We start from the raw sequence: 16755 nt of genomic DNA on the forward strand, positions 1-16755 counted from the left end.
CCTTTCTCTTTCAGGTTCCTACGAACTTCCTGCCTCTGGTTCCTCCCTGTGGCAGTCTCTTTATAAGTCTCCAGTAATAGATTAAGACCCACCCTGATTCCATGGCCATACCTTAACTAAAAATAGCATCTTCAAATTGTCCTATTTACTTTAGGTTCACACCCACAGGAATAGGATTAAGATTGAAAACATATTTTGTTTTTCTGGGGCACAATAACTCAATCTACATAACTAGGAAAAAGAAAAACCTCATATAAGGTATTCATATCTATCACAATAATTTGAAAGTGTTTTCCCATTAAATTTTGTTTTGTTGAGTCTCACAATTCTATGACCAGTCTTTTACTATCAAATCAAAATGGCCAATTCAGAAAAACAGATCTGGGACCTTTCATCCATAACTGATTAAGACTGGGGTGGGAGGAATTATGGCTAATATTCATTTAGCCTTCTGGGCTGTCTAGGCAAATGTGGTGACCTTGCTGGCCCCAGCAGACTTCTTGTCCACTGCGTTGAGGACACCCACAGCTATTGTCTGTCTCATATCACTAACAGCACAATGGCCAGAGGAGGACAGACAGAGAAGTCTCAACACAGACATGCTTGCCAGGAATGTACCAGCAATGGCAGCCTCACAAGATTTCAAGAACTTGGAGCCGTCTTCTAGCATTTTACTAGAGCAGTGATCAATCTTCTTCAGCTCAGCAAAATTGCAAACAATGTAAGCTTTGTGACAGTCTAGTAGAGGTGAATAGCCAGCACTGATTGGGTCTGGATAGTTCAGGATAATCACCTGAGCAATGAAATCAGCTCCTTCAGTTGTTAGGTCATTTTTGCTGTCACCAGCTACATTGCTACAATGAGCATCTTTTACAGATGGCTTTTTGACATTGAAGTCCACATTGTCCCCAGGAAGATCTTCACTCAGAGCTTCAAAGTGGATTTCAGCATACTCAGTTGTAAGATTTGACTGAAGCAATAGTGACTATCATGGCTGTTTTTGGTTGTTTTTTTTTTTTACTTTTTTTTTTCTTTTGTCTTTATTTATTTTTTTAATATTACATTAAAAAACTGTGAGGTCCCCATATGCCCCCCACCCCCTATCATGGCTGTTTTGATAACACCCATCTTCACTTAGCTCAGGGGAACAGTACCACTACTACCAATTTTGTAGATGCCCTTGGAGGAGCAGATGCACAGCCTTGTCATTTGGGCGAATTAGTGGCAAGAAGCAATCCAGAGTTTCAGGCAGTGTTCCACTGCTATTGTCCAACTTATGGTTGACTTTCCATTCCTTGATCCAAGGCATGTTAGCATTGGTTTTAGCGTGTCGTCATTATTCCAACCAGAAATAGGTACAAATACTTCTGTGTCAGGATTGTAGCCAATTTTTTTTTTTAAATTCCCTAAGGATTTCTTCATGTGTCTTCTGGCTCATTGGAATCCATTTTAATTCCAACTTCTGGCTGTTTCACACCCAGTGAATAAGCCAGAAGGGCATGCTCACGAGTCTGCCCACCTTGAAGATGTCAGCTTCAAATTTATCAACACCAGCAGCAACAATCAGGACACCCCAGTCAGCCTAAGATGAGCCTGTAATCAAGATCTTGATAAAAATCTCTGTGTCCCAAGGGCATTAATGATGGTCACGTAATGTTTTCTGATCTTATATTTCCATAGAGAGATATCAATATTAATACCATGCTCACATTTGGTGTTTAGTTTCTCTAAGACCCAGGCATACTTACTTGAAGAAGCACTTTCCCATCTCAGCAGCCTCCTTCTCAATTGTTCTAGATGGTTTCTTTGTCAATTTTACCACATTTGAAGATCAGATGACCAGTAATGATATAATTGCCTCAATCTATGTGCCCAATGACAACAATGTTGATACAAGTCCTTTCCTTTCCCATTTTGGTTTAATTTAGTGGTGGTTTTCATGACACCTGTGTACTTGCATCAAACCTGTTGCAAAAAGGAATTTTTTTTAAGTGCACAAAGAAAGCAGAATAAATCGGTGGTTTGGGGCCATTTTGGAAATGGTGGTGGTTTTCTCCTTTGCACATCAGTTTCCTCACTTATAAAGTGAAGGAGTTGGAATTGCCAATCTCTGGGATTCCTTCTATTGTGACAATCTCTTGGTACATGAACTGAATCTAATAAGGTATTGTCCATAAAGATGTGGCCAATTTAAATTAATTGCATCTGGACTCAGTGCTCCTTTTTGACTACATGTTTTCTTCTAGGTTGAATTAAGGGCAAGTCAAATCTTCAGTATGTAAAACGTTAGACCTTAAACATATTTAAAGGGTAAATACAATGTATGTTATGTCTTAGGGGTGGGTCTAGAGGATGGATAATCCTTTTCATTCTTTCTGTTTTTCAGTATTTTCCAGTTTTATTTTTATTAAACCTGTAATTCTTTTAAAATATATTTTAAACAAAATTCCCCCCCCAAAAGGGTGAGAAAGTTACTGATAATTTCTCTTTCTCTCCCCTTCTCTCGCTTTCCCTCCCTCCCTTTTGGTGTATGTGTGTGTTTATGTTTGTGTCTGTCTCTCCCTTATTTTTTCTCTCTCTCTTCTTCTCTCACTCTTCCTCCCTCCCTTTCTGTGTATGAGTGCATTTATGTTTGTGTCTTTCTCTCCCTTATTTTATAATGAAGAATAGCTGAAATACTTTCTGTAACAATCCAGTTTTTATGTTTAGAAGTCAGGGAACCTACAGTGAAATTTCGATGTCTCTCTCAAACTTAGCCTTGAGCTTAATGGTGTTCATGTTAAATTTCCTTGCCTCCAATGTGAAGTAACACATTATGTAATTTTTTAATAGAGTCAATCCTAAATGAATTTCAAAAAATATAATAGATTAGCTTGCTTTTTGATCTACTCATCATTTATTTCTGGGAAGAAGGCAAGTGACTGGAATACATATTTCACAAGAATCCTTTCTGCAATAAAGTATATCCTTACTTGGATGCATTTACCTGCACAATAAGTTCCTTTTCACATCAGTGTATACCAGAAAATCTTCCCCAGCAATTAGTGACTTCACTTTGTAGAAACTAAATGTTACTGGACAGCCTTGTATAATTCTTTGCTATAGGCAGTCACTCTGGTGTCAAGACCTCTACAAGGTATAAAGTAAACTCAAGGATATTGTTTCCATAGTAGCATGCCTCTCTAGTGCACTTATATTAACAATTGCAGCCACTTCTGCCAACTAAATCTGATACCTTCAGATGAGAACAGATGGCTAAGTAGTCTACTTCAGCTATCAGAATGATTCAATGAAATAATTTTTCTTCTCTCCTTCAAAACTATCCTTGAATTCCTATGAAGGTATTTTTTATTAAGTGGGAGTGAGATGTGTTTGAATATCTTATCTTTACACAACCATACAAATATCATTCTGACCTTTATCCTTGACACAGGTATACATAAACACTAGAAAATGAATGAGACAGAAAGAGATACAGCATTAACAAACACTATAATAATTTCCATCTTGTCTTTCTCTCTTGTAATGCTTGAATGACCTTGAGAGCAAGACTCTAACCAGTCATGTCTAAAATGTAAAACTGCTTTAAAATGCTAACTTTCAACTCAAGTTACTTGTCTATTCTGCATTTATTTATTTGAGTATTATAGCTCCAAAATGAAGACCTACATAAACAATGTTCCTTGTTTTCTGAAATTGTTGGAGTAGATTAGACATCAAAATTTGAGTATTTAATGTCATCAGCTTGGGGGCCAAGTTATCATTTTTCTTTTCTTCCCCTGAAAAGCCATTTCATTCGTATTTGCTCATAATTAGGTCTAGCTGCTTTTCTTTTGCCAAGGTCCCCTCAGAAGGCTCAAGCCTGAGGGCTATCAATGTGAAAGTGGGTAGGCTTACAATGATGTTAGGTACTGTTATGCCAAGTTTGCTTACGATATGTGCATGGATTATTGAAAGAAAGCTTTAATCTAGCATAACAGCTATAGTTTTTTTTGAAAAAGAAAGTGTTTTCCCATTCTAAGGGAAATTTTTCTCAATTATTAATGTAATTCTCTTCAATTTCACCTCAGTATTTAAAAAAATATTTTAATTGGCTCACATTCAAGTATTTATCACCCCAGAACTGATTTCTGTCAAAAACACAAATTATCAGACTCTGGATTTGAAGCAAGATTTATATAGGCACTGGTCACCGTTCCCTAAACCTTAGTCAACAAACACGTGTTGGTGATTCTTCATGAAATATAAAAATAGGTCTAGTTTAAGATTCTGGGTGATATGTAACAGTTGTGGAATAGTTTTTAAAATGTTATTATTGTTTTAGATGCTTTTCTTATGTGTCAGTCTCATAGCAATTCAATGATGACCATCTCACAATCAGTTTGCAATTTTGCAATGGAGAGCAAGAGAGATGACCTCTCAACAACACATTACAGGCAAGCAAAATAAGATTGGACATTTATGTTTCTTTTTTGCTTCCATAGTCATGCATCTAGCACCTTTTGTTATAAATTAAATGCCCCAGAAAAGGGAAATTCAAAACCAATGAGACCTGGAAGGTGGCTAAAAACTTGACTATTGAGTAGACAATTTAGTTTAATGTTATTAATGCTGAAATAGTAAATAATAAAAGAATAACTTAAATTTTTATAGAGCATGGATTCCCAATCTAAGATCCTAGATCCATCTGGAACTCATGAACTTAGTAATGATGAATTCTTTACAACATATTAAAATAGGTAATAAAGATTCAGACACAAAAGGACAAATATTATATGGTTTCACTAATATGAACTAAATACCATGAGTAAGCTCATGGAGATAAACTCAAGTACAGATTACTAGGAGGAAAAATGTCAGTTGAGAATTACTAGGAGGCAAAATGTCAGTCGAGATGCTTAATGTATGTAGAATGTTTAATAAGATTTATTGCAAAGGTGTGGAAAAGAATAGAACTAGTGGTAACACATTATGGTGAGTATAACTACAACTGCTGATTTAGAAAAGTGATTGTAGCTGAAAGGGATAGTCTAGGGATGTAAAGTATCAACAGAAAGAAAGTGAGAGGATAATCTAGGAACTGTATAACATAGTGATTTCTGTGGTGGATGAAGATTTTGGTTAATAGCATAAACATTAGAATGTTTTTCTATTGCAAAATGTTAAAAAATATGGTGACACATAGGAAAATTACAACATACGTTAATAGTAATATTTTGATGGTGCTTTTTCATCATCTGTAACAGATGTTCCACAACAATGCAAGGTATTCGTGGTGGGGTGATGTATGGGAGTCCTGTACGACATGCATGTTTGTTTTTTATGTCATAAATTTTACTATACCCTTAAGTTTATGTATGTTCATGTATGCATGATGTACTTCAATAACATTTTTAAAATGAAAAGAAGACATGATATTTTAGCTTTGATTATTTTACTGCATGGTGGGATATATTTATCTGATTAATAAAGGTAAGAAAATAGGTTATTAAATAAATTAGTGCAGTTTACTTGATAGGGGAATTTTTTAAACAATAGAAGTGAGTGATAATAAAAGGAATATTTGGAAATAAAGAAGTCATTAAATTTTTTTATAGTTAACAGATAACTCATTTGTTTCTTACCTGGCTCTGTGAGATTGGCAGATGGATATATCTAATTCCATAAAGGAACTTGGTCTATAAAATACTTTATCTTAGTTCGCCAGGCCTCTTTGACAAATACCACACAACAGGTTAGCTTAAATGACAAACATTTATTATATCACAGGTTTGGAAGCTAGAAGTCTAAAATCAAGATGTCAGCAAGTTCTTACATTGCTAGAATCACAATAAGTTATAGTAGAATACCAGTAAGTCTACTCTAGTCTATTGTTCATTCCCCATTCCTGAGAATTCTGGGATGGTGATGCCCATTCCACCTCTAATTGAGAGGGGGGCTTAGATCCCATGAGGAAGATGGCTGGGACTACCTTGCTTGCAGTTGCAGACTCTCTCTGTTCCTTGATGGCCATTGTCAATTATCATCTCCTTGTTAGTTGTCCTGGGTGAGTCCAATGAGCTGGAGAGTAGGTGTTGCAACTCTGTTGAGATTCAGGGCCCAGCTGGTACATGGACAGCCCAGAGATTAAAGTCTTTTGGACATATACCTATCAACTGTAGTACTAACTACAGGTTCAAATAGAAGGGGCAGAAGAGCCGTATATAGGGAAACCACAACTGAGTCCAGTTTGTCACACGGGGGAGCATAAATTCTAAAGTTGGGCCCACTGGCAGGGGACCAAACTCCTGAGCTGTCTGCCCTACCTATAGTGTCCAGATGTCTCCAGAACCCTCAGGAGCCCTACTATTTGAGGCAATATTTACGTTGGTAGTCAATGAGATCCTGCTGCAATGTGTGTAAGTGTGGCAGTGACCACTGGAGGTTCTGAGGGGAGGAGAGGGAAAACCAGGTATAATGTGGAAACATTTTCAGGACTTGGCAATTGTTCTGAATGACACTGCAATAACAGATACAGGCCATTATATGTATCTTGCCTTAACTTACAAAATTATGTGGGTGAGAGTCTAAACTACAATGTAAACTATAATCTATGCTTAGTGGCAATACTTCAATATGTGTTCGTCAATTTTAACAAATGTACCACACTAATGAAAGATGTTGCTAGTTTGGGAAATGTGAAAAGGGTAGTGAGTGGGGCATATGGGAATCCCCTATATATTTTTATATAATATTTGTGTAATCTAAGTATCTTTTTTTAAAGTATATTAAAAAAAAAATGATGTCAGCAAGGTGATGCTTTCGTCCCAAAGTCTGTAGCCTCCTGGTGTTGGCTTGCCACAATTCTTGGGCTTCTTTGGTTTGCACCCCTGCCTACCATCACATGGCAAGCTCACTCTCACCTTGTGTCTGCTCTTCAGGTTTCTTCTGACTTCTGGCTTCTTGTTGTTTTGTGGCTTTCTATGACATCTCTTTATAATGTCTCCAGTAAAATGGATTAAGGCCCATCGTGATTCATTTAGGCTACAACTTAACTAAAAATAGCATCTTCAAAAAGTCTCAAGAGGTACATAATTCAATTTACCACACTTCCTATCTCTATTATCTGTCCTTTTGGATTTCATGCACTAGAGGTCCCCCAGTCATTGTTTCCTCATTCCATAAACACCTTACTGAAGTAACAACTATGCCAAATGACATAGGATTATTACATATGAAATGCCTAGTTTTTGCCTATCATGGGGCTTTTGATCTGATGGGAAGAAAAGGTAACTACATGAAAAGTCACAGAAAAGGAGTGGGAGCAAAGTGTGAATTGCCCACTTGTCTATTTTATTACAGTTACAATAAATCAGACTGAGAACGTGAGGGATACTACTCAAATACCAAAAATGAAAAATGTTAAGAATACGTTAAAACAAATATGATGTTCTGATGTAATATATGATTATGAGACAAATGAATGTTGCAGACCGTATGAACGGGCAGGAAGGATAGGTTAACATATGTGTAGCTAGTGGTAAGGATTATTTTTCGTGGATATTAGCTAGGCCTTGAATGATTGATCTAGAAGAGAAAGGAAGTGATAGGGATAGAGGAAAAGATATTGGAGTAGGTTAATGACTCTGTCACACAGCTATTACGTGTCAATATTTTCTAAAATGCCATTTTTGCCATTTTCTAACTTTAGAAAACAGCTGCAAAACAGTTAACAGGAATGTAATAAGTAAATGAATGGGGAATAAAAATTGTTAAAAAGATAAAGAATCTTACTTTCATCATACTTTCATAACTGGTATCCTACTATATCAAAGGAGAGCAAAGGAGGAATTGCCCCATTCTTTATCACATGCATGAGTAAAATGAAATCGGGTTCAAGTATGTAGAGATCCCACTCCCATACATACTACAGACAGGAAACAGTGAATGATAGGAAAAAAGTGCTATTCAACAGGGAATTGTGAAGAATAGGAGGGTGGGGTAATGGAGAAGGGAGAAATTTAGTGAAATGTACACCAAAACAAAATTTGGAAGAAAAAGTCATGTATGCAAAGGTCAGAAGCCACAATTGGTGTGGGCTGTGACTGTCACCAGGTAACAGGGAAATAGGGCTCTGAATCCAGTTTGCTCATTCTATCGGAGCCGGACCAGGTGTGAGAACATTCATTAAGGCCTTGATAGACTACGGCGCCCATCCATGAGAAATCTCATTTCTGGACATTCTGCAGTCCTTGACCTTGAAAGCAGTTCTGGACTGATGGTCTAACTTGATAAATGATGATTTCTCAAAAAGTAATGCAATTCTCCCACTCTCTATGACCACAAACACACACAGTCACCCACACACATGCCCACGTGGCATAAAAGTATATAGCTAGTACATGGAAAGATCCATGAATGTGTAAAATATTCATTCTACCAGCAAGTAACAGATAACTGTGGCACACTTGATGCATTCAATATAATTACAGATACCAACACCTGTGCCTGCCCTACTCTAAAAGCTCCAAGAGAAATTTTGGCTTCCTGACAGCAAGGTGTACAAGATAGTCCTTGCCAAAGAGTAAAAATACAAATGTTTATTACACATAATTCATGAGGTCATAGCTGTGTTACATGCAGAACTACAGTGGTCTGACCAGAGCATCTGGCCTAGGAATCCTAAAATGTGCTGGGTTTTGTTTGAGTATATAGTTTTTGGTCTAAACAAGTTTAATAATGGTATCTTTACTTCCTCTTCTTCCATTACTGTTATTGATTTACTGTAGTCTTGTTCCTCTTACTAAATTGTGAATCCCTATGTAGACTGTTAACTATGTGTCACTTATCTCTATTTCTTATACATCTGTCACAATTCTATCACCTATATCTGCCTATCTATCATCTATCTATCATCAATCTTTATCATCATCTACCTATCATCTATCTAAATATGTGATCAATGACTGCTTGTGTATTCAATTACCCATAGCCTTCCTTCAGTTTTGAAATAATAAAAATACAACGAATATGCATGAATTCTATATAAAGGATAAGATAGTCTAGCTTTTTATGGACATTTTATATTAATAAGAATTCATTATGTCTTCAATCAACAGTAAAGTTTGGTATATTTTATAGATGGGCAAATATAGATACCTACTTGTTAAGAAAATATCAAGTTTGATGTTTTAATTTGCCAACGGGCTGCCAATGCAGAATACCAGAAATGGGTTGGCTTTTATAATGGGGATTTCTTTAGGGTAAAAGTTTATAGTTCAAAGGCCATGAAAAATCCAAACCAAGGCACCATTGCAGATATATTCTCATTAGAGTCAGGTTTTTTTGAGCTCAGCTGAGGGCAGCTAGGCATAGGGCCTGTCTCTTTCTGGGCCTCCTATATCAGTCTCAGCTGCTCTGTGTTCTTCAGGAGTTCACCTGTAAATTATCAGGCATAAAGCCAAGCTTGTCTCCTCTTGAGCTGCTCTGTGGTCCCAGCATATTGAGGCTTCATGCTTCAGCAACCCTCTAGTCCTCTCTCTCTTACATGACAGGATCAAACATGGTGGCTTCCTTTTCCTGTGTCTGTCTCTGTCTCTTCTGTTTTTATCAGACTCAATAGAAGAGCAGAGACTCAACATGAGTCATCTCACTGACATAGTCCAATTGAAAGCCCAAAAGTGATCTTATCAAGTAATCTAATCAAAATCCCCTCAACTGAATTTGATGTAATCAAACGATATCACACTGACAGGAATAGACTAGTTTATAAACATAACTGCCACATTTGGCAATATGTCCTAAGGCCTCTACATCAATTCCCTTTTTGCTGTTATAGGCATTCTTTCCTCTGAGATATCTAGACTCTTTACATATTTGGAGATTATAGATATACAGTGACAATTACTTTTTGACTAATTTGTGTTCATGTAAAAGATCTCTAACCCAATTCTACTTACCTAACGTACCAATTAACACTCACCCCCCATTCCCTCTATTTTGATGTGGCCCATTGATTAGTAAACCTTCTCAGTTCTCTGTGCTCTTTTTCTCCCATCAGCTGAATTATGTTTGTCAAGTGTTAAGCAATTTTTTCCAAACATGTTTATGCCAGTTTTATATACTATTGTAATGATATACATCAAATAATTTATATTTGAAACAAATAAGTAATGAAAGCAAGAAAGAAGTTGGTGAATGGAAACTACATTGAATGCTTTGGAAATATTTGTTAAAGCTTAGGGGAAAAAATGTTGTGAAATTAGATGGGGACAGGACAATCGTAAAATACTAAAAAACTTGGGAAAAATTGTAAAAATATGATAGAAATTACATACTTGGATTTTTCACTGGTAACTTAAGGTTTTTGGAAGAATCGTAATGGGCCTATTCAAAGAAAAGGACTTTGGCTTACATAAAAATAGTGGTACATAAATGTATATTTGTAGGATTTAAGTAAAATAAAGTGTAGAATATACATGTATCTTCTTAGAAAAATAATGACCCTTTTTAATAGACTTTAAAAAATTGACTTAATCTATGATGGCTAGATATAGGGCTTCTACTCTTTACCCATAAATTTATTAAATTCAAATCGTACTTATTTGGGACCCCCAGAAATTCTTTTAAACCCTAAAGCTGAAACAAAAGTGATTCAGTGGTTATGTTCAGTGTCATGGTCTCTGACCTCAAGGGGCTTTCAGTTGAGTAAGGGAGGTATGCTGTACATCCACACAATTATTGTCAAAGATTTATCATTTTACCCCTACAAAGTAGATCAGGTATTCGCATCCAGATGTGTAGATAAAAAGACTCATTTCTTTAACACATATTTTTAGAAGTGCCTTTTAGGTACAGGGGAACTAAGCTTAGTCCCAAGGACACAGTGGTGAATAAAACAGACAAGGTCCTTGCCCTCAAGAAGGCACTTCTTGATTGTAAGATAGGATTCCCATAGGAGACACCAGTTTTGGAGAAAATAAATGGCAGTGGGAAGTGGATGGCTTGAGCAAAAGCAGGGGAAAGCTCAAGATTTGTTGAGGATTAGAAAATAATTTGGCTAGAGGATGAGAGATCTGTGGAAATGTAGTAAGGGTGAAAGATGTTCACTCTTCCCCTTTTTGAGCAAGGAAAACTCTTTGAAAATAGTTATTTCGTCTTTCAGAGCCTCAGTTTTCTCATCAGTGATATGCAGGCAATGGTCAAATTTCATGATTCCCAAGATTCTTTTCAGATCTAGTGTTTTTCTCTTCTGATTTCAAATCCTCTCTTGTGGTCTTTGGAACACACTTAATAGCCAAAAACCTATTCTCCAATTTTGATTTGTCCTCAGGCTCTGATCTTGGGTTGGAATTAACACAGGGAGTGAAGATAAAGAAATTGAATTTCTAAGCCATATTGCTCAAGGAAAATCATCAGGGCCTGCTGTGACACTCCATTCATTGCTAAAGTAACAACGTATCAGTGAGGAACAAGAGGGATGAACCCAGAAGCTTTTCTACATCCATCTGGGTCCTGTATTTCCTTTTACAAAGTGTGTTTTACACACACACACCTCTCAAATTGTACATACAAAAGTGTCATCTAGATTTGAAATTTATAGCTTCTCCTTTTGTGTTATTTGCTTTTATAGTTTAGGCTTTACAAATTCTAAGACTATGTCTATATAATGCCCAAAAAGATTTATTGGGCAACAAATTTGCTTGGCCATTTGCATCCTAATGGCAAAAGCAATTTCTTCAGTCAGAATAGTTTATTTTCTTTTCAGCTGCAAATGGGAATATTTTTAAGGGAAAACAAGTTTTTCTGGTTCAAAAGGGATATTATACTTCCATCTTTTTGACACCTGCCATCCTCTCAACTCAGGAAGGCTTCCATTGGCTAAGAATTAATGTCTTGATTGAAATACCACAGGTTGAATTAAAATTAGCGAGTCTTTTTCCACTTCAAACTTCTGGTTTTTCCTTTAGGATTATGTAAATGGTTTTAAAATTATAATATCTAAATTGATAAAGTGTTATTTTATGGAAGGGGTTGGTGGAAAGCCTTGTCTTTAGGGAGTTGTGCACACAGAGAGAGCACTATGTTAGGAATCACATGTGCTGGGTTCTTGTGCTTTTTATTAGCTGTATTACTTTGGACATATTGCTTGACTTTTGTATTTTTGTTCTGTATTTTTTAAATTGGGTGGTAGAGGTAATTAGGGAAATGTAGAGTGTAGGCAGTGTCATTGGAGGTGGCTGTATGTTGTCTGATATATGTCGCAAATTTTATACATCTTATTTCAACAGATCCTCACAATAATTCTAGTGGAAGAATTGAAACCCAGAAAAGTAAAATTATGTACATAGGATAACACAACCAGTAAGTGGGAAACCCCACATTTGTCTGGTATTATAGCTCATGATATTTCTTCAATAGCAGAATGTCTCCTCTAAGGTCCCTTCAAGCCCTGAGGTTCTTTTACTTGAAGCTCTGCTTAATTTCTTGATATATCAAATTCCAGCTTTTCCTTCTTTAGCCATATACTTCCAGGATGGAGATAAATGCCAACCTTCTGAAATCGTCTCCATTGTGTATTAAATAGATCATGCATACGGGTAACTTTATGACTCACTGTAAGGTATTATTATCAGATGAACACAATTACATACTCTAGGCTTTTCAATCTGGAGTTGGACTTCTTTCATTTCAGAGGCCCACAAAAATATGTATTCTTGTTCTTTATTTTCTGATTTCACATAAATTATGGAGCCATTTTCAGGATCTGTGAAAACTGCTTTGGCAGGCATTGGGATGGCCAAAAGAAAAAGAAACCTACAGGCCACATTGCAAAGTCTATTATGAGAGATACTGCGAATCTCACCTTCTCATGCCTAAAGTCAAGTACTCAGAGTATAATATAAGCAGGAATGAATGCTACTTCTATACTGCTACAGAATGGCACATCTCTAGTTTAAGGGGGGTGGGGGGTGATAAAAGCCAGCTGTAATGTAGAAAAGATAAACATGTGATCCATCTGTTTAAAAATAAAATAAACGTTCATTGTTTAGCTCAATACCTTAGTATAGCAATATAAGGGCTTTCTGGACAAAATACACTTCAACACACATAAACTTAATTGTGCTTGCAATGGAAGGTGGTGGATTTTTTTTTTTTTTTAATGATCGCTAACACCTCATAGAGACCTTTGAAAAGCATTCTATTTAGAGATATTTTGCTGATTTAGTATGGCATGCATTTAATATTCCTTTTCTCTCTGGATTTAATTTTGTGGACATTTAAAACAATTTTTCTTAGGGCTTTCCTTATAATTTTGGAAGGAATATCCATAGTAAGAGTAGTTTCAACACAGGTATGTAGCCTAAATATGCTGCCCACTCATTGGGGGAGGTGGGCAGGTAGTTGGAGTGTATTAAAATAAAATAGAAATAACAGCTCAGGCAGCTCTGGTGTTCTTTTGAGTGGGAGAGGATTCTTTCTTTTCAGATAAGGGAATTCTAGGTCTAACTGAAAGGAATAGAATATTAAAGGAGTCCAGCTATACCTGCCACTTTTTTCCCCTTTTCTTTTGCTTAATTCTACTCAGAGAGAGAATCCAATGGGGGTGGTGGGACTTCTAGGAATTCCTGGACCCAACACAATATAGATCGTTCCATAGAATGCAAGTGATTTAAAAGTAACACAGGGAAGCTCACAGAACAAATTAAAACACCATCACTGAGAATTATCAAAGGAAGCTGACAGGTTTTATAAACTTTGAGGTTTTGTTGAAGTGGAAGGAAGCTGAAGAGAAGAAAATAAAATGCCCTGAGGTAAAAATCTACGAAGGACTTCGATGTCTGTGATTTAATATTTTTCTTAACCTATATGTGGCTTTGTAAGCAAAATTAGCTTTTAAGAACCATAGTGATGAGGCAGAGTTATATCATTTCTACCTATTTACACAAATATGTCCGTATGGATAGATGTGTCCTGGGCCAGGATGTTAGGAAGTACTTGTTCATCATCCATACTCTGTTACATAATCCGAATTTCGCAGAATGAGGGCAGATTTTTAATTCAGGAAACACTGACAAAACCACACACTTGTACACATATATATGCATGTACAAACCCAAATCTTGAAGTTCAGGTTTCCTGAACACTGGTAATGCATCAGACTGACCTATGGCCCCATCCACACCTAGATAAAACCATCAGGGGTAGGACCTGAGTGTCTTCTATTTATGAAATTTCTACAAATGACTTTGCTCAGTCAATCTGAGAAACACTTCACTATCTTGTAAACAGTGTCCCTGAACTAAAGGGAAGGGTTTGGGCAGAAATAGAACGGAGTATTTTCTTTCCTCTAGGAAAGAACATTTGTGAAAAAAATCTCCAAGCATATTTTACACTGGAGAAACCTCTGATAAAGACATTTGGACAATGATATTAGAATATTAGAATACATGAATATAGCCCTAGTTCATGAAAATCAAGTGAAAAAGTAATTATTTAATTGCTAGCTACATTCAAGAAACTTCTGCCCTGTATCTAACACTCTGCTAGGCTCTGAAAAGGATACACGATAATTGGAAGGTGTGTTTATGATCATAGTGGGAAAAGATGATATTGACATAGAAATTAGAGATGAGATTGATTCTTTTAAGCAACACAGAAACAATAGAAATATATTATCCTTGATACAGTAAGTAGGTGTTGTATGCAAAATGTCTAATTTAGGCATCAGGAACATTTTGAAGTAACTTCTAAAGAATTGTTGGAAGTTACTCTAAGCATAGTGTTGGGAGATTACAAATCCTGATATAACACATGGCTTGGCTTGGATTATAGTCTAGCTCTGGCAAAACCCAAACTAGACTGTGTAAATTTAGCAAGTCACATGACTTCCCTGGGACTTTCCTTATCCAATAAAGGAGCTTGGGCTGGATCAATGGCTCACTATGGGATGTGGCAGGGGTCAAGGAAGGTAGCATTTGGCAATGTCTGGAGATAATTTTATTTGCCACAGCTTGGGGTTGTTGCTACTAGCATCTAGTGGGTAGAGGCCTGGGATGCTGCTAAACATACTACAGTGCACAGGACAGCCCTCCAGAATTATGCAGTTCAAAATGCCAATGTTTGCAAGGTTGAAAAATCCTGGTTTAGAAGGGCTTAACTTTTTCTTACAACTTTTAGTGCTTTGTATTCTTGGATAACGTATCTTAATTATTAGAAAGCACAAGAATCACCTAGAGAAATAGCAAAATGTAGATTTCTAGACCCAACTTCCAAATATTTTTAATATGTCTGATGTGTTACACAGTAATCTGTATTTTTAACATATATCTCATGTGATTATATTGCATCTGAGTTCTTAGATTACATTTTGAGAAAACATGTATACATTAACACTGAAAAAATCTAGTCTGAGCCTTAGAAAATAATGATGCCACATATTATTTATTAAGTGCCTCATGAGTAATACAACAGCCCTCTGAGACTTATACAAGGTCTCACAGCTTTTTAAAGCAAGGTACAACTGAATTCACCTAGTTATAACTTCAGAGCCCATGCTCTGGCAACAATGCAAACTGAATTCTTGAGTAATACAGTCTTAACAAGACAAACAAGCAGCAAGAGGAGAAAGTACATGGGCCAAGAAGAAGACTGGACAAACTGAAAGAGAGTTTCCATTGGAATAGACAAAGAGACTGTGAATTGTAAAAGGTAAGGTGAAAGATTTCAGAGGACTTTGATTTAGAAAAGGAATCTGAATTCATCTTGTGAGGTCAGTTTTCTCAGCGCTTATTGCAGATTAGAATCACCTGTGATCTTTTAAAAACAACTGATTCAAGGGCTCTATTCCAGAGATTTTTACTTAATTGTTCTGGGGTGCATTCCTGCATCAATAGGTTTTCAAAGTCCTCAGGTGGTTCTAATCCGTAGTCAAAATACCACAGGGAGCCAGTGTAACTCAAAAGCAGGTGAGAGTCTTAAAGAAATGTTCAGGAGGATTAACCTGGTGGTAATGTATAGATTAGAGCACAGACAATGGGGGAAGGGAAGAAGACCAGCTAGATGGCTATTGTAGAAATCTGGGAGTATAAAGATAAAGATCCACACTAGGAAGATAGTAAGGAATCAGAACTGGAATTAGGAGACCCCAGCTCTGCTGATATGACTCTCACCAGTCTATTTTGTGCCATAGGAAAAATCACTTAACTTTTCTGGCTCCATTTCACACTAAATATCACTGAATATACCACAGCACTGTTATGAGATTCAAATTAGATAATTGAAAGTATTTTGAAAAATATAATGCACAATGGATGTTCAATATGTTATGAAAATGGTAGCAATAAACTGGGTAAAGATGGAGACATTTGGGTCATAACTTTGGTGAAACTGATCAACTGAAATTGGAGAAAAGAGTGAATTTCTTCTAAAAGTTTGAACATATGGAACGGGGTGATCCTTCTAACAGAAATGGGGACATTGGGAAGAGAGAGTACTTAATTAAGGAAAACTGCAACAGGTGTAGATCAGAGGTTCTCAACTGGGGGCGGTTTCACCCCAGAAGGAGTATTTGGCAATGTCTGGAGACATTTTGGCTGCCATGACTGGAGGTGCCTCTGTCTCTAGGGGATAGAAACCAGGATGCTGCTAGATAGCCTGCCATGCTCTCGGCAGCCTCCCACAGCAATTAATTATCTGATTCAATGTGCCAGTAATCCCAAGGTTGAAGAACCTGGACTAGACATTACAAAGACATAGAGACAAAGGCATCATGTA

General features: G+C 36.6%; 1 pseudogene; it reads right to left on the reverse strand.

Annotated features, from left to right (window-relative positions):
- Nucleotides 1-439: 439 nt before the first annotated feature.
- LOC101432579 (elongation factor 1-alpha 1-like) lies at nt 440-1913 on the reverse strand (annotated as a pseudogene).
- Nucleotides 1914-16755: the final 14842 nt, after the last annotated feature.

Source organism: Dasypus novemcinctus, chromosome 4 (assembly GCF_030445035.2).
Source record: "Dasypus novemcinctus isolate mDasNov1 chromosome 4, mDasNov1.1.hap2, whole genome shotgun sequence".
Classification (NCBI taxonomy): domain Eukaryota; kingdom Metazoa; phylum Chordata; class Mammalia; order Cingulata; family Dasypodidae; genus Dasypus; species Dasypus novemcinctus.